The following is a 23458-nucleotide window of genomic DNA, read 5'->3' as shown; positions in this document are numbered from 1 at the left end:
TCTCCAAAGCTGAGTGTGAGGCAGTGCCTGTCCACACAGATCAGCCCAGGTTCTGTCCAGCGCCTGGCAGAGGTCAGTGTGCAAAATTGATTTAAAATTTTTCAGGGATATTTATCCATGGTATGCCTGGCAGCCACTTTAACAAAGCACTCTAACCTGCCGAACTGACAGTGAGCTATGTTTAAGACTATTTTCCACTCTAGCTGCTTTGGCTCAGTGGATAGAGTGTCAGCCTGCGTACCAAAGGGTCCCTGGTTTGATTCTGGTCGGGTGCACATGCTCTGGTTGCGGGTTCTATCCCCAGTGGGGGGTGTGCAGGAGGCAGCCCATCAATGATTCTTTCTCATCATTGATATTTCTAACTCTCTCCCCCTTTCCCTTCCTCTCTGAATCAATAAAAATATGTTTTTTTTAAAAAAAAAGACTATTTCCCATTTATATAATTCCTTCATGTATTCAACATGTATTTATTGAAGTCCTGCTCTGTGCAATCCCTCCCCTAGGTGCCTGGGATACAAGTACAAACCAGGAGCTATTGAAATAGTCCAAGAAGGCATCTTGGTCCTAGAGTAAGGTCACGGAAGCTGAAGGGGAGGCATGTGGAAGGATTAGGAAGATATTTAAGAAGACTAAGACGCAGCCATCTCTGAGCACCTGTCTGAGACTAGTCCAGACTACAGCGACTTCTCTCACCTGGACTATTTCTCCACCTGACATCACATACCCAACCCTATTCTGGAATAAGGAGTGAAAAGCAAGACTGGCCAGAGGTGAGGATAAACAAATCACAGTGGTCAGATGCCATGATTTAGGAGATGGGTCTTTGTGCTGAAGACCATGGAATGCCAAACACTTATGCATATGTCACTATGGAAGGTCATTTTGTCCTATGTGCAGAAGTTGGATTGGAATTGGGCAAAACAGAGGCGAGGAGCCCAGTTAGGAAACTGGTACAATAATCCAAGTCAAGCATCCTGGTAGCCTGAATTAGGAGTGGCAGTGGACTGAAAAGATATGAGGAGGGTGAAATTGTAGGATCCAGTGGACGATTGAATGTAATAGGTGAGAGAGAGGAAGGGATTGCGATGTCTACATTTCTGAAGACTGTGTGGATAGTGCTGCCATTCCCTGGGCTCAGGACCACAGGGCAGAAGCACACAGGAGGGGAGGAGAAGAAGAGCTCAGTATGTTTCCATGTTTTGCTACAGCTGTTTGCTAGACATCCAGGCATGATGTTTGGTAGACATGGGATGTAGGGATCTGACATCAGGTAAGGATTCTGAGGCTTGAGTATGGGGTTGCGTGTTTTCAGCATATCCTTGGTAATAAAACCATGATGGGGTGTGGGGCCCTCCCAACAATTTTAACCCCCAAGAGGTGCACGGCTGTTTCTCTAAACCAGAAGCATCAGCACTGGTGCCTTCAAGCAAGTTTGGAATTGTGTAGCTGAAGGGAGAGCTCAGATTGGACTGCAAGGCCTCAACAATCCATTGCATTGAGCTTCTGAGCCATCAGACTCTCCTACCACCCAACATTTATTTTACTTTTCATATCATAAGAAAGTTCAGTTTCACCTTTGTGTCAGACACTCTAATGCTAGGACATTAAAATTACATCTCCTAGAAGACTTGGTCTATCTCATGCTATCTCCTAGGCTTCTCCTCCTCTCCAGGTCTTCCACCTCCCCCTGGCACTTTTCTCATCTTTTTCATACCCCAAAACCTTGATCTTCCAGCCACTTCCTCCCTTTCCCTCTAGCCTGCCTGCTCTCTCTTCTGCCTGCCCTAGTAATTCCCATCATATATCTCTGTGACTGATGAATAGGAAGTTAATCAGAGTGCAGTCAGCTGTACCTTCGAATCATGAACTCATTTTGAGTTGTCTTAATTGAACCGTCTCCCTGGGAAAGATGAACTGTAGATAACAATCAGGAAGGCTTGTGCAAAGGGCAAAGGGATGAGTCTTCTTAAACGGATATATGTCAAAGTCAGATGACAAGAACCTTAGGTTCGCTGAAAACCATTCAGTCAGACAGTCATCACTCAACAAATCTTTACCATGTTCCCCACACCATGATGGGACCTCCAGGAGTTCAGGTTTGTGGCTGCCTTTGCCTTTGCCTGAAGAAACCTTGAAAACCACTCAGGGAAGGGTGAGCTTGGAAGTCAGCTTCCTTGTGATGCCAAAGAAAGAGATGATGAGCTGAGAAAGTGGTCCAGGTGTGAAAACCCTCTCAACGTGGTTTAGCTTCACCCGCTAGATCAAAGCAGAGGAGATGGCAGCTGACCCTGCCTAGGTTTTTTCCCCAAACGGTTTCTCATCCTTTGCCTGGCAGAGCTGCCAGGCTACATCCCCACCCCCCTTGCAGTTGGGTGTATGGGCGTGTCACTGGTGCCAGTATACCCAGGCCACCACCACCCTCCCTGAAAAGCAGTGTCTTCCTCTCATTGGAGGAAACTCTATTCAGGCAAAGCCAAGCTCTTATCCACAAGTTCCACCCCCCAACTCTTTCTAGGAGCGTACGTGCCCATTCCACCTTCTGGATAAACAAAAGTAGAAACAGCATAGTCTGTGGGCATTTCCTTTCTTGAAGTCCTGCTCAGAAGTCTCTGATTATTCAAAATCAAAAGGATGGAGACCACATTCAACTTAAACTAAGCTCCAGCCAGTGTCTGCATTCAGGAAGAATCACTGCAATGGCAATCAGGTTCTATTTTTATCACAAGGAAAAGTCATTGGTTACCTCTGGTAAGTCTATGTATCACCATACAAGATGTCGGTCCCAGGGAATACTAATTTAGCTCGGGCTCCTGCTATGAGATGCAATCCAGCTGATATTCAAACATGCACAAACATCATCATTTGCTAATAGTGGCTAATAGCTTTAATCACTGAATAAAACAAATCAATAATTAACCTTAGCAGTAGAAGTGCAACTTGGATTCAAAAATAATGAATTCACTAATGGTTCTTGCTGCCATCAGTACATATATATCAAGGTAAATATGCAAAAATGTGCCCATTTCCAAGTAGCTAATCTATTCATAAATTATCAGATTATGACTTCAATTTGGACATGAAGGATGGCAATAAATAATACATCCACTAAATTACCTCTAATTCATTAAGAAAACTATTAGCTTACATGTGAAATCATTTATTTACCGGAGTATCCCCATTACATTCTACGTCTGTACCAGAAGCAGGTGGCAGAGAGTGGTCAGAGTGAGCCTCTGGGTTCAGGATCCCACGTCCCAGCAGAGTCGGCAATGACAGCAATGTGAAAATGGCTCTAACAGAGGGCAGCCTTCATGCCGGGGCTGCACACAGACAGATACACACGAGCTGCCTGGCAAAGCCTAAGAGAGATAGTGACCATTGAGTTAGGCACTGAAGGATGAATAGAGGTTTCCAGATAGACAAAAGTGAAAGGCCAAAAATAAAAAGAATTTCAAAAAGGAACACAATGTCTACAAGACACTACAAGCATAGCCATGCTGCTACAAAATCAGAGACACATAAAGGCTCTATGGGCGTTAGTATTAAAGAGTTGGAGTGGGCCTGATCACAGAAGCCTGTGGGTGTCTTGCCAATGTTCTTAGTTTATTTCCATTAGGCAATAAAAGCCACAAAAAAACTGACCTATTGGTAATTAGAAATAAGACACGCAAGCATTGAGGATTTTGTGCATATGCCTTTTATAGCCAATAGAGATAGATTTTATTGGAGGAAATGTATATTTATCTTGTTTGCCTCAAATCTAAGTGATTACCCTGAAGACTCAAATGACTGAATAATTTTCAGGATTTGGGAAGTGCTGAGTTGGACAAGCCTTATAATAAATGAAGAGATTTCTGCCCAAAGGCTAGCCTGTACGTGGATCATATTCAGTTTTATTTACATGTAAATATGATTTGTTTTGTGATGTTTTCTTTTTAATGTATATTTGAATATGTTCTTTTAAGACATTCTGGCAGATTCTCTTTTTTATAAAGGGTAATATGGCAGATTCCTTTGGCTACCTATCCAGAGGCCAATCATTTCTTCTTCTTACATCCTGGAAGAGCCCTGATTTTATTACAGTGTTCACTCCTCCTCCTAACTTGGGTGAATTCTGATTGGTCAAAGCCAATCATGTAGGTGACATTCTCCTTGCCAGTGATTGGTTCAGGTCTAGGCCTGTGACCAAATTATGGCCAATGATATGTAAGATGAGATTTGCTGGGGCTTCTGGGTAAAGTTTTTCTTTCTGATTAAAAAAAAAAATATATATATATATATATATAATTATTCTAAGAATTATTAGGAGCCCCAGCTATTTTAAGGGAAAGCACCCTGAAGAAAATGCCAGTTCGTAAAGATTGCATAACAGAAAAACAAAAGAGCCTGTGTTTTTCATTATGCAGCTACATTACTAAAATAACCAAGTTGGAGACACCATATTTTCAGACTTCTTATCTGGGATAATAAATTTATTCCTGCTCATGCCAGTGGCTCAGAGCATCCTTGTTTGCACAGAAGGCCTACAGCAGGCCTGGTTCAGCTGGTACATACCAATGCCACCATCTTGGTCATAGCCAGCATTTATTCTGATAGGGCAGGGCCTGTGATATTTTTCAATAGAAACCTTGCAGGCCAGAGGAGATGGCAGATGATATATTACAATTTTTTTTAAAGGCTATCAACCAAGGCCTTGGCCAGCTGGGTCAGTTGGTTGGAGCATTATGCCATACACCAAAAGGTCACAGGTTTAATCCCTGGTCAGAGCATGTAAAAAATGCAACCCAATGATGTTTCTCTCTCATCTCTCTCTCTCTCTCTCATGCTCTCTCTCTCTCTCTCTCCTTCCACTTTCCTCTCTCAAATCAATAAACATATCAGGTGAGTATTTTTTAAAAAGCTATTAACCAAGAAAACTATGCCATACAGAGTTGACCTTCAGAAATGAAGGAGAAATAGAGTTTTCAAATAAACAAAATTTGAGCAATTTCACCACTAGGCCTGCCTTACAAGAAAAGTCATACATGACAAACCCACAGCCAACATTATACTCAACAGGCAAAAATTAAAAGTATTTCCTTTAAGATCAGGAACAATACAGGGATGTCTGCTTTCACTACTCTTGTGAAACAGCACTAGAAGTCCTAGCCACAGCAATTAGACAGGAAGAAGAAATAAAAGGCATACAAATTGAAAAGGGAGAAGTAAAACTATCACTATTTTCAGATGACATGATACTACTATATATAGAGGACCCTAAAGATTCCACCAAAAATTTACCAGAACTGATCAATAAATTCAGTAAAGTAGCAGGATACAAAAAAAAGCCAGAAATCAGTTGCATTTTTATACACCAATAATGAATTATCAGAAAGAGAAACAACTAAGAAAACAATCTCATTCATAATTGCTTCAAAAATAATAAAATACCTTAGAATAAATTTAACCAAGGATGTAGAAGACCTGTACTCAGAAAATTATAAGACACTATGCCGGGGTCCAGCCCCAGCGGGTCCAGGGGTCCCCAAAGGTGTGGACGGAGTCAGCGAAGAAGGAATGACATGGAGACAGCGTTCAGTTGATCAGCAACCTAGCCAGGATCTCTAGCCCGGATCTCCAGAGAGGTTCTGCTTCGGATCTCCAGCGAGGTTCTGTAGCCATGTTCCCTCGCTAGGTTCTCCAGCCAGGTTCTGTCCAGGCTCTCCAGTCAGGTTCAGTGTCCAGGTTCCAGTCAGGTTCTCCTGCCAATCTCTGTAGTCAGGTTCAGTCCAGGATCCCTTGCCATGTTCTCCCGCTAGGCTCTGTCTCTAGGCTCCGAGGCCAGTCCCTCTCCAGGATCCTCCGGCATGCTCTCTCCAGCGAAGTTCTTCTGTCTCTAGGCTCCGTGTAGGTTCTGTCTTCTTGATTCTGTTCTAAGTTCTGAGTGTTTCTGTCTTGTTACAATTGTATTTATACCAGTTGATTCAATCCTATCAATCTCTATTACAAAGGTTAGGGTGTTTCTTATCTCCATTCCAGGGAGAAAAGATTATGTAGTTTAAGCATGATTGTTCGTAGTTAAAGGGATTAATTACCCGCCTGGCACTTAGTTGAGGGGTTTTATTCCCTCCCTAACTTCAGGGGAAAATCCCTACCTGGGGATTCAACCTTTCTCGGAGAGGTGACTTTGGTTAAAACACAGTGCCAAGAAGGTGAGCAAACATATTAAGAACCGTATGCCATATATGCCAGGTCCCTTGAAACAGCAAGGATGGACCGGCTCCCGGCAACACTAAAGAAAAAAAAATTTAAAAAAGATACAAAGAAGTGGAAGCATATACCATGTTCATGGATAGGAAGAATTAACATCACTAAAATGTCCACACTACCCAAAGCAATCTATAGGTTCAATGCAATTTCTATTAAGGTACCAATGGCATATTTCACAGAACTAAAAAAAATATTCCAAAAATTTATATGGAACCACAAGAGACCCCAAATAGCAATCTTGAGAAATAAGAACAAAGTTGGAGAAATCACGCAACCCAATATTAAATTATACTACAAGGCCACAGTAATCAAAGCAGCATGGATACTAGCAGAAAAGCAGACATGTAAATCAATGGAACAGAATAGAGAGCACAGAAATAATAAACCCTTGCCTTCGTAGTCCATTAATATTTGACAAAGGATGCAAAACCATACAATGAGGTAAAGATAATTTATTCAATAAATGGTGCTGGGAAAATTGCAAGCATATGTGCAAAAAAAATAAAACTAGATCAAGCACAAGAATAAACTCAAACTTGATTAAAGACTTAAACTGGAAACCATAAAAATTCCAGAAGAAAACATAGGCAGTAAAATCTCAGAAATTTTATATATATATATATATATATACATACATATATATTCTTCTTGGGAAAGGAAAACTAAAGAAAAAATAAACAAATTGAACTAAAAAGTTTTTGTGCAGCAAAGGAAACCATCAACAAAATGAAAAAACAACCCACTGAATGGGAGAACAATTTCACCAACAATACTTCTGAAAAGGGGTTAATGTCCAAAATTTATAAAGAACTTATACAACTCAACAGCAGAAAAAAAAATCCAGTTTAAAAATGCAAAGGACCTGAATAGACACTTCTCTAAAGAGGACATACTGATGGCTAATAGACATATGAAAAGATGTTAATAATCATCAGAGAAATGCAAATTAAAACCACAGTGATATATCACCTCACACCTGTCAGAATGGCTATCATTGATAACTCAGCAAACTAGTATTGACAAGGTAGTAAAGAAAAGGGAACCTTCCTGAACTGTTGGTGGGAATGCATATTAGTGCAATCACTGTGGGAAACAGTATGGACTTGCCTCAAAAAATTAAAAATGGGACTGCCTTATGACCCAGTGACTTCAGTTCTGGGAATATATCCAAAGAAACCAGAAACACTAATTGGAAAGAATATATGCACTTATGTTCATTGCAACATTACTTATACTAGCCAAGATTTGAAAGCAGCCCAAGCATCCTTCAGTATATAATAAGTGCATAGTTAAGATGAAAGGAGCCTTAAATTTGTAGTGGAAGATATGAATAGAAAAATGTGTTCCAATTAATGGCAATGTGTTGCACTAGAAAGCACTGAGGCTATACAGAAACTTCAACAAGAGATCTCCTGAAACAGGTAACATCAAGCTACTCACTGCGAGTAAAGAATGTTTACACAGATTCAATAATAAGCTTGGACTGGAATATGTAAAACTTACTGAAGAGGCTGCATCTGCTGATGAAGAAGCTCCTGCCACATTTCCAGCAGAGTTCAAGAAGGTGATTAGGGTTCATTGCTATCCATAGTGCCAGGCATACGCCGGGGGTCTTGAAACATGTACCGTGTGGATAAAGGAAAATAACTCTATTTTATTAAACCTCATGGTAACCGCAAAGGAAAAAAAACCTGAAAAGGTTACACACAAAAATGCGATAAATGATTCAAAGCATATTGCCACAAAAAGTCATTAAAACACAAAGGCAGACAGCAAGAGACGATAAAAGACATAAAAACAACAAAACAGTGAGAAAACAATGAACCAAGTGGCATTAATAAGTACTTAGTTATCAATAACTACTTTAAATATAAATGAATTAAATTCTCAAATCAAAAAACATGGAATTTCAGCCCTAACCAGTTTGGCTCAATGGATAGAGCGTCGGCCTGCGGACTGAAAGGTCCCAGGTTCAATTCCGGTCAAGGGCATGTACCTTGGTTGCAGGCACATCCCCAGTAGGGGGTGTGCAGGAGGCAGCTGATTGATGTTTCTCTCTCATCGATGTTTCTAACTCTCTATCCCTCTCCCTTTCTCTCTGTAAAAAAATCAATAAAATATTTTTTTTAAAAAAAAAACATGGAATTTCAAATGAGTTTTTAAAAGATCCAATAGTATGCTGGCTATACCAGACTCAGTTTACCTTTGAGGACACACAAAGGCTGAAAGTGAAGGATGGAAAAAGATATTACAAGCAAATAGTAACCAATAAAAGCAGTGGTGGCTATACATGTCAGAAAAAAAAAGACTTTAATCTAAAAATGGTCACAAGAGACTGGGTAATTGTATAATGATAAAGAGATGAACTTATCAAGAAATTATGATAATTATAAATATTTATGCACCTAATGTCAGAACACAAATATTTAAAGCAAATACTAACAGATCTAAAAGGAGAAATAAACAGCAATACGAGAATAGTAGGGGACTTTAATATCCCCCACTCAACAATAGATAGATCATCCAGACAGGAAATCAATAAGGAAAGAGAGAATTTGAGCAACACGATATACCAAATGACCCTAACAGGCATACAGAACTTTCTACTCAACAGTAGCAAAATAAACATCTTCCCAAGTGCACACAAAACATTATACAGGATAGATCGTGTGTTTTAGGCCACAAAAAGACTCAACCAATTCAAGAAGATAGGAATTATGTCAAATATCTTTTCTAACCACAATGATATGAAACTAGAAATCAATAACAGGAGGAAAACTGGAAAATTCACAAATACATGAATAATAAACAACACACTGAACAATCAACAGATAAAAGATGAGCTCAAAAGGGAAATCAAAAATATTCTGAGACAAACAAAAATTGAAACACAACATACCAAAACATATGGGATGCAGCAATAGCAGTTCTAAGAGGAAAGTATATAGCTATAAGTACCTACATTAAGAAAAAAAATAATTATCTCAAATAAACAACCTAACATTACACCTCAGGGAACTAGAAAAAAAACAATTTAAAACCCAAAATTAGCAGAAAAATAAATATGAAAAATTAGAAAAGAAATAAATCACATAGAAAACAGAAAAACAATAGAAAAGAGCAACAAAATTAAGACTTGATTTTTTTTTGAAAAGGTAAACAAAACAGACAAACTTTAGCTAGACTATCCAAGAAAGAGAGAGGACTCAAGTAAATAAAATTATAAATGAAAGATGAGCCATTACAACTGATACCACAGAAATACAAAGAATCATAGAGACTATGAACAATTATACACCAACCAAGTGGACAACCTATAAAAAATGAATCATGGAGAAGTATAAAATCTGAACAGACTAATAATGAGTAAGGTGATTGAATAAGCAATCAAAAATCTCCCCCCCAAAAAATGTCTAAGACCAGATGGTTTTTCACTGGTGAATTCTACCAAATATTTAAGAAAAAAATGAATGCCGATTCTTCTGAAGCTCTTTCAAAAAATTGAAGAGGAAAGGAAACTCCCAAATTCATTTTATGAGGTCAGCATCACTCTGTTAACAAAACCAACATAGCCAAATAAGAATAGTACAAGAAAACTACAGGCCCATATCCCTGATGAATAATGAATATAGATGCAAATGTTCCCAGAGTACCTAAAATGAGAACATGAGGCTTTATTGAATTTGGAAAACATAAAGTACCATCGAGGATTTGCAGATCTTAGAAAGGTGGCTGACATCAATCTGTGTTAGAGTTGAGAATGGATTAGCTAGAAACAGCTCAGGAGGCAGGGAGGCCAGAGCTGTAGTTCTAACAGGTGCAATGGGGATGGAAAGGAGGCGATAGGTTGGCAGATATTTAAGAAGCGATGCCACAAGACTTGGGGACTCATTGGTTATACAGAGCAAGAAGGGAGACAGAATCAGATGAGCCTGTGTATATGACACATATACCAGGTCACCACAACAGACACTCCGTGTCATCATGATGGAAAAATACTTCAGTGACATCTTGAAGGACAGGTACTTCATGTCATAGTGACAGACAAGTACCATCTATCATGGTGACCATGACACGCAAGTATACTAATTATTATGTCAGGTACACCATGTCATAGACCGATATGACGCCTTTTGCATTGCCTTTACAGACAACTACCATGGCATGACCATGGCATATACTGTATTTATCATGTCTTCATGACACACAGAAACAATGGTTCAACATGAGATAGAGAAATAGGCTACTGTATGTCAGACAAACTTTATCTTAGCAACTAAACGACACAGGAAAGTGGTGTGGTAGATTGACCGTGAGATTGTTATAAGTGAGCTTGATAGCTTCCACTCTTAATGAAAGTGATATTACTTATGTACATAGACATAAAGCTAACTGATGGTTTCCAACAATGGAGAAGTTTTGCATTTTGCTTAAACAGTCCTTATAATAAGTGCTCAGAACTCTGTACTCGAACTAGCAGTCCCTGTGATGACTGGTGTTACCATTATCTTGTCTCACCTCTCCATGGAGACAGCAGCCAAAAGTGAAACTAACCTCCCAGCCAATGAGCACCAAGTGTTGTTCACTACTTTATTCACTCAGTTTGCTTTTTATATTATGTGGCATTTACTAAATTCCAAGCACCATTCTTAAGCACGTTCACATTCTAACTTAATCACTGTAACAACCCTATGATGCAGAAATATTATTCCCATTTAACTGATGAAGAAAATGAGGCACAAGAGGCCATACAGGCCAGTGGGTGGTGAACTTGAGATTCAGAAGCAAGCAGCCTGATCTAAGCTCTTTTTTATCCTGGCATCCAAGCTCTTAACCTCTCCATGAGTGATGCTTCTGCATCTGTGAGAACACTTTCAGTTGTAAGTAACAGAACTCATCTCAAACTGGCTTGAACATTAAAAAGAGTTTATTGGCCCCATAACTGAATTAGGTGTGGCCTTAGAAAAAGCTTGATTCAAAGACTCAAGGGATATGACCATGATCTGAGATCTAACTCTCAAATTCTCAGTCCTAGTTTCTTGGCATTGATTTCATTCTCTGAAGGCTCCCCATGATTGTTACCAGATGCTGTCCACGGGCCTTGGACATGTTTCTAGGTTCCAGAGGAAAAGACAAGTCCACATACCTGATATCTCAAACAAGTCTTTGGGTTGACTCCTGCTGGCCGTTGTTGACCTGGATTTAGTCATGGGACTTTCACCAAATTAATCCCTGTGGCTAGCTGCTGGGAGGATGGTGTGAGGTTAACAGGATTCACTGACCCAGTTAACCAGAGCCACACCTATAGCTGGAGATAAAGGTAATCCCTTCTAAACCACAGCATGGAAAATTTCCTTTTGGCAGAGGAAATAAGGGGAATAAATCCTGCAGAGGAAACCAACAAATTTTCATTATACCATCTTATCCACACTGCCTACATTAATACCTGGCACAGAGCAAATGCTCAGGGAACTCTCGCTATTTGGATGGACAAATGGATGGATGGATTAAAAACTCACGACTAGGACAGAAACACTGCCCTGGAACATTTTTTAACCTTCACAAGCTCCAAATTATTTACCAAGAGTCACATGGATCTAAGTGAGGATGGGCTGACTGAGACTTATTTCCTTCTGGAACTCAACTCTGCCCACAGAGTCTATTCAGTGATTATAATTAGGCTGTTTGTTTAGGTGACCATTCTTGACTCTTGAACTTGAGAGAGGAAGATTTATTTGCATCTCTTCAGGGTTATGAGTGAGTCCAACTCTTCTGGGAGTCATGGATTAAAGGGTAAGTCTCAACTGTGTGTACCCTTAAGCATCCCTGGTCCTTACCTATATCCTATGGAGAAAATATTGGTTCCCACCTCTACTTGAAAATATCCTGGAAAACACACCACTCATTAAAGGAAAATGTCCATTTTCCTCATTTCTAGCATGAAATATAAAAATGCAGAACTCACTCTTCCCTAGTTCCCTTATAAAATCAGCTCACCAATGCAAATTCGACCTAGAAATAATTAAAGCCCCCTGCAGCATGGGCATTCTAGTGGCTCTGGTTCCCTGATGTCCTCCCGCCTTGTGCCTCAGCCCCACAAGGTCCTGTACCCTGGCTCATATGGCTTCTTTGGAGCTAATTGATATACAATATATTTGGACTCAATTGTCAGCTGTGGTCTTAACACCCGATTAGACACCACTTGATATATTGGCACTTCAGTTCTCTAAGCCCGTTGGAACTAAGGTCTGGTCTGTGTCGACACCTAATCCCTGCCTCACATCAAGAGAAGCCAGCAAGTTAGAAAGGAAGATCCTTAGAATCATGGAAAGCTCTTTAAGATTGTATTGTCAAACATCTACGTAATAGTATAACTGAGAATTATGAGGTAAAGGGGAAATAGCGTGCCCAGAGCCACACTGGGATAAAAACCAACACCCAGGCGGGGACTCAATGAAAACACTGACTATCTTTACAAATCTGGTCCTGCAAAATGGCCATCACAGTCCTCATGCTGTGCACCCCTCAAGAATCCCACATGTGTCCGTGTGTGTATCTATGTGAGTAGACTTAAGGACTTTCAAAAGACATTTATAGGGACACTAATGACCTGGTACACGGATTCCTGCACATTGAAAAGGAAATTAATTAGAAGGTGGCTGGCGGGGCAGGACTGGGCAAGATGGGCCGGATACCCCCTGGAGCCAACCTCCCATGGTCCCTCCCCAGTGTCTGTGGAGTGAGCGGGGTCCCTCCGGCAGGTGGGGTCCCTTGGCAGGGCCTGCGGGGATCTGGCTGAAACCAGCTCTCCAAGATCCCCCAAAGGGTCCCGGAGTACGAGAGGGCACTCTGCAAAGTCACTGTCATACAGGGTGTGGAAAGCAAATGCAAGTATGTAGTAAACCAGATTCGGGGCCGACAGTGCCCCAGCAACAACATAACCCACGGCTGAAGGTGGAATCGTGCAGCCCCGTGAGGAATCGGGCTCCCTCTTCTCTGGTTTCAAGGTGTGTCACCCAAGAACTGCAGCTCAGCAGCTCCTGCATTGAGCGTCTGCCCCCTGGTGGTCAGTGTGTGTCATAGCGACCAGTCTGACGGGCAGAGGGACACTTAGCATACTGCCTTTTATAGATGATAGATAGATAGATAGATAGATAGATAGATAGATAGATAGATGATAGATAGAAGATAGATAGATAGATAGATAGATAGATAGATAGATGATAGATAGATAGATAGATAGATAGATAGATAGATAGATAGATAGATGATAGATAGATGATAGATAGCCCAAAATCCCTCCAGCCTGACAATTTCCCACCTACTGAGAGACATTATTCATGGGGAGAACTGAAAATATGGCAGCCCACGTCTGTGTACAGGGACACAAAGCCATCCCTACTTAAAAACCAGACTGCTCAAGTCCTTTTCCCTCCTGCAGACTGTCTCCCACTCCCCAGCAGGGCTCCCGTGGCAGGTAAGCATGGGCCACTGGTTAATGGCTAGAGAGATAAGGTGAAATCTGCCATGCCCTTTCCTCCAGTGTCTCTGTGCTTATTTAAAAGCCAATTCATTCCATTTAAAGGCCCAAGACACTTGTAACTGCACTAAAAATCAAAGTCACCTAAGAAATTAGAAATCGGAGTTGGCTAGAATGTGGTTTAGAGAAAGATACAAGGATGAAAAGTGGTCAGCAAAGCTAAGTGGTTGCTGGCTTTCCCTGGTCATCTGCACCATGTATGGCTGAAAAGAGAGATGCCAGGCTTTCTAGAACCAGCATACCTTCCAGGGGCCATCTGCTCACCATGCAGTGGGAGGGACAAATGACTGGGGCTGATTGACAGCAACAGCCACCACCACTCACACTCTCAGGAAAGTACCTCTCCCTGGACAGTTACCACAGAGGACTGCATGTGCCCCCTCTCTCCCAGTTGATGGTAAGTTCCTTAGGGCCGGGGATAGAAGAGATTCCGTTCTCAGCCCACCGCAAGCCCTGCAGAAGCTTTGCTGGGTACTCAGGACACACAGTTCCTGTGTTTGCTTCATTCCCCACCACGCCTCCTTCTTCCTGGGTACCCAGACTTTGCTTGTGATACCTTAGACCCTGAGATACCACTTTGCTGGGGGTGTATACATCTCACCTCATCTTAAGTCTAAACTTCTAAAAGGTGGACTGTACCTCCCTGCTACTCACTTACTGCCTACTGAGCACTAAGGCATGGAGCACTCAAGCAAATGACTGGACAAACAAAGCTTTTGTCTACCTTGAGGCTCCACTTTATATGCAGAGGTCTTAGCAGACCCCCTCGAGTATCTCTCATCAAGTACATATCCTATGAATGTCTGTGGAAATGTTTGGTCAACCCTTCCTTCCAGGAAGCCTCCAGATCGATCACTCAGGTCTCTTGCTCAGAGGCACAGAGCCTGCCTATGAAAATCCAGGAGAGGGTGAGCAAAGCCAGACAGAAGCCCCTTGTCTATAGGGGTCAGAGTTGGTCTTTCACATGCAAGGAAAGGGAAGAAGTGATGTCTGGCCAATTCTAGAGGAACATCAGGGCCTATCATAAGGTCAGAAGTCAGCAAAGCCAGATTTCCAAACACAGCTGGAATGCATTGGAAGAAGTGATGCTTCAAATCTCCCAAGAGGAAAAGAGCTAAGAATGATGTTTGAGGAACTCAGATTTAACTCGGCAAGCGACAGTTCGGCGAGATGAGCCGTGAGCTGGGCAGTGAGACAAGTGATGAGCTCATCCTTGAGCCACCCACAATCTGACCCAACCTGCGGCAGCAGGGGAGGTGGAGGCTCTGATTGGCTTTTTAAATGGTGGAGAGAAATGGATGTGACTCAGCTGACCCCGGGGTCCAGACCAAAGGTCCACTTGGACACCTGATGCGGCTGGTTCTGAATCGGATGCGGTTTTGAGATGGGGGTGGCCAACGCGGACGGGGAGAAATGGAATTTGTAAAATCTTTGAATTGTGATAAAAATCCAATACAGTTGGGCTGAGTGAGGGCTTGAAATTGCATCAGTTCTGTGAACCATCCTCCACGTGCAGGGGAAGGAGCTGGGTTTTATCATCTCAAAAAGTCAGCAGTGAAAGAACCGTCGTCCTAAGGTCGGGGCAGAGCCGAGCTGACATGTCAGCCTGAGATGCATTCCTTGCAAGGGCCAGGATTTTAAAGACTGTGCTTTTCAGCCTCTCCCCCAAGCTCAGAGGCCAAGCCGAGGCGGAAGAAGCTGTGTGTGCAGTCAGATGTGTTTTTCTCATTACCCTTAGCTGCCTTTCAAGGCTTGCTCACCCACTCCCCGCTCCTGGCACCTTTCCCAGATTGGGGGACTTTGGCTGGAAGGCTGGCGAGGGGAACCTATGTGGAAGGAAGGTGAAGGGAAGGTATTCAGGTCTAGCTCTCCCAAGGACTCACTGTATACCATCAGGTTCATGATGAGTGTGTCTACTAAGTCAAGGGGTGGAGGTGGGGGGGGGGGTGCTCTACCTCAGGAATCCACAGGTCTGCCCTCAGAGGTGTAAAAAGCTAGACTCTGAATATCGCTAAAGGTGTCCTGCCATGTATTCACTCATTCACTCCTCCATTCATTTGACAAATGCTTCCTGAAAACCTTCTCTTTGTCCAAATACACACAAAGGAAAGTATCAACCCTGAAACCACGTCTTTAAACAATCACAGAGCAACCCCTTGCGATGTTTTTCTGGCCAGGGCTGCAATGCTTTGCCTCGCTCTGCTGCAGTTCTACCTGGAGATAAAGAGGGAGCCTGACCATCTGGAAGACTGGAGATGACCATGTCCATATTTCAGTGCTCTCATCCAACCAAGCAAGAGTATAAATTGAATATTGCCTATGGGTCTATGAATCAGAATATATTTCTGCTTCAACTGGAAATATGGGTTTGGTATATGAGATTTTGCTTAGCGGACAGATTTGATGGGATGTTCCAATCCAGAATACTGGTGATCAAAAAGCCAAGGTCATTTCAAACCTTCTGGATATGAGAGAATCTTCAGAATATGTTTCTTGGTGAACATTTCTTTTTATGGCTCAGTTGAAGCTGAACTTTTTCATTATAACAATAGGGGTGCTTTTTTTGCTTTGAGCTTTAACAATATTCAGCCACTGAGATGGAGGGAAGAAAAACTCCAGGTAATTTGACAAGTGATTTCTGCATTCGTACCAAAATTACTTATAAAACTAAAGTCTAAGAAAGCATTGCAACTAGCCAGAATGCCTTAAAAGTTCTTGTTTTACTTAGTAGAAGGACTCACCCAGGACAGTGTCAAAGTATATGCATTTTTCCAGTCTCTAAATTACTTCATAAACATCATTAAACATTACACTGTAGTAATAGTTGATATTAATATAGTAGTCATTCCCACACAAAGTTATATGGCTTTTGAGACAGGCGTTACATGTGTTTTGGTCTTTGTGAAGAGAATTTTGGATACTGAAAGGTACAAACTGTGCTTATGACCACTCTATAATAAAAACCAATTCTTCATGAGAACTCTAAGACCAGAAATTCACAGTATTGGAAGGGATGTGCAATGCCTGTTGCCTTCAGATAAGTTCCTACCCAAAGCAGGCCTTGGTCATGTTTCCCAAACTATTATGTAAACATATTAAGAGGTCTGAGACAGTAACAGGTGTTCTACTACTGAAAGGTTCAGCAGTCAACTAAGTTGGGAAAAACAGCAGATTAAACCAAGCCAATTAAGTTGGCACTTTGTTTGTTGTTTGCTTATTCATTGTTTTGTTTTTATTGCAGATTTTGGAGTTGCTTTAATATGCTAACGTACACAATGAATTCAAAGATGGGAATGGAGTATGTTCCATTATCTAAACTTAATTGACCACAGAACCATTTTGTCAGGGAATACTAGTCTTCTATGCAAAATACTTCTATAGAGGACAATTAACTCTGTCTTGGTTGCAAATATTTGAAGAATAATCTTGCCCTTTCGAATTTTTATTGACCCATCCCTTCTTTGTGCACCCATAGCACTCTGAATATAACACACTGACTTCCAAATATTTGTCCATTTTGCATTTGCCTTACACATTTACATATCTAGTAACATGTGTGGATATGCACAGATCTGCAGTCCAAACTGGACTGGGATCCTCAAGCTACAAATGATGCATATTCACACGTCCTCAGCACCTGGTCCATGGTCATCATATTAATCTTGGTAGAATCTCCCAATGAATAAATGTTATTCTTAAAAAATAATCTGGCCCTGGCAAGAGTGGCTCCATTGGTTGAGTGTCATCCCATGCACTGAAGGGATGACCAGTTCGATTCCTGATCAGGGCACATGGCCAGGTTGTGGGTTCTGCCCCCAGTCAGGGTGTTTACAGGAGGCAACTGATCAATGTTTCTCTCACACATCAATGTTTCTCTCTCTCCCCCTCTCCCTTCCTCTCTCCAAAATCAATAAAAATATATGTTTTAAAAATAATAATAATAATCTGCTTTAATGGAGTTTCACATATATCAGGTTCTCTATTTGGATAACCTCATCTGATATATGGGTAATACTGACCAATTTCTCTTGCCACATTGTCATATGTGGCTCAACATATACGTTGGATTATACATGGGTGCTCTGAAATTGTCTTTGTCAGGTTCTGGGCAGCCAAGTGGTCCTCCTCCTGGTAGTGCTCAAGGTCTTCCGTGCACTGGCACCAGCCTCCCCCGCTGCTGTGACTCTAGTGCCTCCTTTCACACAACCTCCATGAAGCCAAAGAGCACAACTCTACCTTCTAACCTGGCTGACAGCCCTGAGCATTTCCTGCCCCATTCTCTCCATCCTCAGTCTTTCGACAAACATTCAACCAAAATCTACAAAGGCCTGGGCTTTGCATTACACACTGGGTTACAAAGATGAATGGATATGGCTGCTGCTCTCTAAGAGGCTATAACGGTCACTTTGAGACATGCCACACAGCATAGGACATGTGTGACAGAGCTCAGTACAAGGTACTATGTTAGCACAGCAAGGCCTTGGGTAAGACTTCCTGAAGCAGGAGCTATTTAAGCTGGATCATTCCTTGAACTACATATTACTAGTGGGTGCAGTTACTAGTCCTCAGTGGTAAGAATCTATGCTGCACCCTCTCTCTTCTACGTCCCATTTCCATACAATAAGCATACGGGCTTGGCCACTTAGGATATCAGGTGGTCTCAGTCATGCATTGCATTGGGTGACTTCTGCCTGAGGCTGTTCTACAAATAATGGCTATCTGAGATTGGGGACAAAAGAAGTAGGGAGTAGGAAGCAGCTCACCAGGGCAGCCCTCAGAGTGTTGGTGGCAGCATCTTACAATTGTTGGCAAGCAGGTGTCACTGCCCACACCTCAGCTTACTTGGGTGTAGTTTTGGTGGCAAGGTTACATCATTGCAAACCTTGGTCTTTCAGTCAACAAACCATTGAATGACCATTTGAAGGGAAAAAATACATAAATCCTGGGTTCTTACCTTCTGGGGAGATTAAGGCAGCATCTGCTTAGAACTTGTAAATGGGTGGCCAGGTCTGGGAAGACTACCCAGATCCACAGTGTAGGACACTGGGAAGAAATGCTCAGTCGCCACTCTGAATGTCCCACAGAGAACCACAGACACAGCAGCTCTAGGTCAAGGAGTCCTGCAGAAGAGCTCATCTTGTGAAGACCATTTAGGAATATTGCAACCAACGTATTTTGCTTATATTTTCATTTTAATGCATGCACGAGTGTCTACATAAGCCTTACACCCTCTTTCAATAAGTATAAAATTACAATCCTAAATTATAAAGCATTATGGCCATAGTTTAATTGGCAGTGCTTTTTCCTCAGAGGTAAATGGTGTATCTTAAAATCAATACCTTCTGAGATGTGATGCAACATGGCGGCTGTTTGTTTGCCCAGTGAACCCGCTGGACCCTAAGGGTAATGAACGTTTTTCTGTGTGTATCACCTCCACTGAGCTGAAAGCTTCCCCAGACCCTTAGCTATCCAGCTGAGCTCTGGAAAATGTGTCCGTGTTCCCTGGAAGAGAACAGCAAAGCCTGAACAACTTTCATATGTGCCATTGGCCTGTTGTCCTTGTATCTGTTTCCAGGCATGAGATGGGGATGACTTCATTGTTCTGCCGGTGAATGGGCCGCATTCTGTGCGGCAGATGTGCAGTTGGGGATGGACATGACCATTAAGGTTTTCTAAAATTCACTTGTGCTCCTGCAGAAAGACAGTTTGCTTAAGACATCATGTGCACACACACACACACACACATACACACACGCACACAACTTCACTTGAGAATCCTACAAACAAAGATCAGAAGACTAGTAAGAGCAAAGCCCAGGTCTGCATGCCAAGATTCCCAACCCTGGTGGCCAACACCCTACCCCACCACACACACACTTTTGAAGGATAATTATTTCTTTAGATTTAAAAACCCAGAAAAATTGAAAACTCTTTCCACATTACCTCTTCAACATGGGGCAACACAGTGTTACTAACAAGTATGTAATTCTGGATCTGCAAGCCTTTGCTATAGGCTGCGTGTCAGGACATGGGAGCGTGCGACCCAGACAGGCGGCCGCGAGGAGGGGATAGCGATTGATGGGATTTTCGAAACAAGAAAGCGGTCCAGGTCCAAGGAAATGGTGTTCAGTCACAGTAGCCTAAGAGCGTCCGCTGCAAGGACTTTTCTGCTCCTGCCATTCTGAAGATCTTAATGGGTTTGAATTGATTCACTGAGCCGTGCCGCTGAAAGGGAAGGGAAATGTCAAGCCGCCGTGTTCCCGGTCACGCATGTGGGGGCCAGATCCAACTGCACTTCAGAACTTCTAAGTTCAAATGTGTTTTCACAGCAGGAAAAATAAATCACTGAACAAGCCTTCCCAAGCATCTGTCATGTTCCCAGCCTTGCCCCGGCCCTCTCCAGGGAGCAGGAAGTGAGGCAGACCCGGTCCTCACCCTCGGACAGTTGAGCGCGGAGATGTGGGGTCAACAGAGGATACGGGAGAGCCACCTAAGCATCTTTACTTTTCCACGGGGCCCGGAGGCGATCGCTGCCGTGAGACCAGAGTGTCTGAAACCATCGCACCACAGTCTATAAACACCTTCACCACCCCGGGGAGATGGAGACAAATGGGCGGAGTAATATGCCCAGAGGTCAGGAGAGGCAACTGTGCATCCAGCACACCCTGCAGAAGCCAGCAGACCTTTGGCAGCGCAGACTGGCACCTGGGGTTGCAGGGAACACACCTGGGAGCTTTCCGCTTCCTGGCACATACCACCTGGGTGCTCTCACTTCACTGCACAAAATGCCAGCATTCCAGAGGCCTCTGATTGCCGCTGGGTCTCTGTTCAAACTAGACAAGATCCATAAGCAGAAAATCAGAGAACTGGGCATAGGACGAGGCGCCACATTGCTGAAGCCCGCAACAACCCGACGGAAAACCCGGGATGGTGCCATTACCTGTTCTGGAATAGAGGCCAGTGGGCCACCAGCTAAATTGTGTGCCGAGACCCAGTGCCGGAGGAGGGCGCTCCTCCCGTGCATCCCTACCTACAGCTCTGAGAGCATCCCTTCCTGCCTTCCCCGGAAGCAGGTGTTTGTCTGAATAGCAAGCATCTCCGTGCAGAGAGGAAAGCATGCCCTTAAGCAGAAGAGAAAGGATGGGGGTTTAATGGGGTAGGAACCACATGTCTGTGGGGAGGGTGTGGGGGCGTGAAAAGCAGGGAAGCTTTCATCCAAGGATTGGAGGCCATGAGCTTAAGTTCTCACCAATTAAAGAAGATGCCACATTCCCATCTGCCCTGGAGTAAGAGCCGAGCCCACGCAGCTAAGCAGGGTTGTTCTGACTTCACCTTCCCAACAAGAAAAGATGGGGGCAAGGAGAGGTGCAGAATGCTGGGCACAAAGGTAGCTGACCTCCCCCACCTTTCCGGACACAGCTTTGTGGGCTCCCGTAAGGCCAAGGCCACTTGCCTGACCTCTGATGAACCCCAGAGACGTACATTGTTTAAGCTCAAGTTTCAGCTCTGAACTCTCCCCCAAACCATACAGATCTCTAAGGCAGACATGGCCCATGTCAACACCGGCAGATGAGGAAGCGGGGATCATGTCCCACATATCTGATGTATAGGATCGTGTCCCACATGTCTGATGTATAGGTTGCCCAGGGAGTATCCCAAAGCTGGAAGGCTGAGTTCCACTCATTGGTTCCTTGTTCTGAGGTCAAACTATCAGGCAACACTTCCCGTAACATGTTGGATTTTCCAACACAGAATTACTTATTCACGAAGTTTTTTAGACCTAAATACTATTCAAACTTTTTTACTTTCTTCCCTCCCCTAATAATGCATGATTGGAATTATACATTTGATTCCCCATTATGAGCGGAGATGGACCTCTGGGGCCCTCATATTGTCTAGGGAAATGCAGAGTTGAACCCAAAACAAAGCCAGTCAAGGCGGCATCTAAAATTCCTTGGCACCACCGTGCAGCTGGAGTCTGATTTAAAACAACTATTCATTTTAATGACTGTTCACATTTATTTTCATAAAAATGTGTTTTACATAAGCCCCGGCGTTTCATATACAATTAATTCCCTTCACAAAGAAACTGTGTTTCAAACCCAGAGTGGTCATGCTGGTGCCCAGGACCGGGGAGCTTGTTTCTTTTGAGCCGTAGCAGCCTTTCTAACACTGTAATTAAACTTGGGGGGGAAATCATAATGCAAACCAAATAAATCCTGCCCTTCAGACAATTATGAATGGTATGTGGTAAGGGGGGAAAAATGATCTGGGCTTTGTTCATCTTAGAATACACTTGGCAGCCACTTCCCTTAATAAGCTCCTTTCTCTTTCTGAGAACAAGAGAAGCATGAGGTCCGGCCACATTGGAGGAACGCTGGCAGGTTGGGGGGTGGGGGAGTGATGACACCCCGCGGCAAAGACCCGAAGGCAGGGGCTCTGGACGCAGCCCTGCCCCAGCTCCTTCCTGATCATGAGTCTGTCTCTCTGGGTCTTGTTTTCCTCATTGTTTCTGCCTGTGGTAGACCCTTGTTTTCACAGATGAGACAAGGTCCAGCAGAGAAGACTCACCATTGCTCGTGCCCCCACAGAAGACCGTGGATTGCACCGAGCACTGCCCGCATGCCAGTGATCAAGGGTCTCTTCTTCTCTTACCGCTCCTTCCACCCCCTGATCACGTGGGACCTGCGTGAGACCCTGTCCTGCTGGACCCCCACAGAGCTCCCTCACTGGGCCTGCGCTCAAAGGCCACCAGCTTCCTCTGCATCTGCCTTGACGGGTCCCAGTCACAAGGAAGCAACTCCCTTGCTTCAACCCCGCATGCGTGCGTACATGGAATTCGGAGCACTGCTAAGGAAGCCGTAGGACGAGGCCAACCCTCAGGCCTCCCAGCTGCTCCACCCTCATTTCCACAGCTGACGATCGGAGGTTCGAACCTGGAATCCCAAAGCCATCCAACATTCGTGCTGTCTCCAACTCCGCACCCTCCCACCCAGGGAGCACAGCGATCGGAGCGAGGGCTCCAACACGCCCACCTCAGCACGTCCGCTTCCTGCCAGCCACCTCTGTGGGTCAAAGTGTGGACAGGCCCTTCCACTGACTTTCAAGAGTCTGGGTCCCATCTCTTTTTCAAAGTTGGTTTTTCCCACACTGCCCTCTGATAGAGGATAAAAGACACGCTGGATTACTCGCTGATCCCTGCCAAGAGCCACCCTTCGACTTCCTGCCCCCGTGCCTTTGATGATGCCCACTCTACTTGGAAGCCAAACCGCTCCCCCGTTTGTATCCTACTCACCACTCAAAGCTTGGCTCAGTCGCCACCTGCGCCCTTTAACAAGAAGTTTCTTCTTCCCCACATGAACCCATAAAACCACGTAGCTCACTTAGAGCTCTTTCTTCCCACAAGCAACACACACCCCGGGCCCACCTTGCACTCTGCCATCTATGAGGATGTCTTAACTCCGCACATACACCCCAAACACAGAAGCCCCGTGAGGTTAATCTTTCTCTCCCTCCTGCCTGGTAATGTGACTCGCATTTAATAGGCATTAAATATATATCTGCTGACAGAATAACTGAATAAAACACTTCCCTAGAGTTTTGTGTTACAAAGAAGAAGGTTAGAGAGGGAAGGAGAGAGTGAATTTGCGTAATTTGTTGTGGATTATG

The sequence above is a fragment of the Myotis daubentonii genome, chromosome 12 (genome assembly GCF_963259705.1).
Source record: "Myotis daubentonii chromosome 12, mMyoDau2.1, whole genome shotgun sequence".
Taxonomy (NCBI): Eukaryota; Metazoa; Chordata; class Mammalia; order Chiroptera; family Vespertilionidae; genus Myotis; species Myotis daubentonii.
The sequence above is the reverse complement of the archived record's forward strand: the minus strand, read 5'-3'. Positions refer to the sequence as shown.